Raw genomic sequence first — 867 nt, 5'->3', positions numbered from 1 at the left:
CTAGAACCGTAGCGCCCGACGGGTATCGACGCGAGCGGTGGACTCCCAAAGATAAGGAACCATCACAGGATCATAGCTCCAGTGAGATCCCTGAAGAACCTGCCAGGTATTGTCGAATCTGCCCTCCAATGCAACCATGTAGCGACGGACGTGCTCGACCTCCTCGTTGACACGGTGACGTACCACCTCCGCGGTGTCCGGATGCCTCACCACCGTCACTGGCCCACGCGACCGCCACCAAACAAGGATCGGGTCAACAACGAGCTGCCTCCTCACCAACCTACGTCCCCCGGAAGGTAGCACCTCCCAATACCAGCCCGGCGGAGCCTAGTCCCGAACATGGCCCTGATCAAGCAGGCCTCCACCGCCGAGTCGACGACGACGAGGATGCGGATAAGCATCGCCGACGTCGATGCGGCAACTACTTCTATATATAGTTAAATAAAAGTAGTTTTATTAATTAAATCAACTATCTAGTTCAACTATTAAGCACTTACTATAAATAAATAAGTAGTACTTACTAAAAACAAACTACTTCTATATATAGTAAAATAAATTAGTTTATTAAATCAACTAGCTAGTTCAACTATATATAAACTACTTCTTATTTTTTTTCTTTTTCTAAATACTATGAACAAAAAAATCATTAAAATTCTATGAACAAAATTAATTACTACACATCTAATCTAACAAAAAGAATCTAATCTAACAAAAAAAATCTATGAACTACATATCAAAATTACTACACATCTAATCTAACCAAAAAAAATCTAATTAATCTAACAAAAAAATCTAATATAATATAAACAAATTAATTACTACACATCTAATCTAACAAAAAAAAATCTAATCCAACAAAAAAAAACT

The sequence above is a fragment of the Triticum aestivum genome, unplaced genomic scaffold (genome assembly GCF_018294505.1).
Source record: "Triticum aestivum cultivar Chinese Spring unplaced genomic scaffold, IWGSC CS RefSeq v2.1 scaffold1148, whole genome shotgun sequence".
NCBI classification, from domain to species: Eukaryota; Viridiplantae; Streptophyta; class Magnoliopsida; order Poales; family Poaceae; genus Triticum; species Triticum aestivum.
This window is presented reverse-complemented; position numbering follows the sequence as displayed.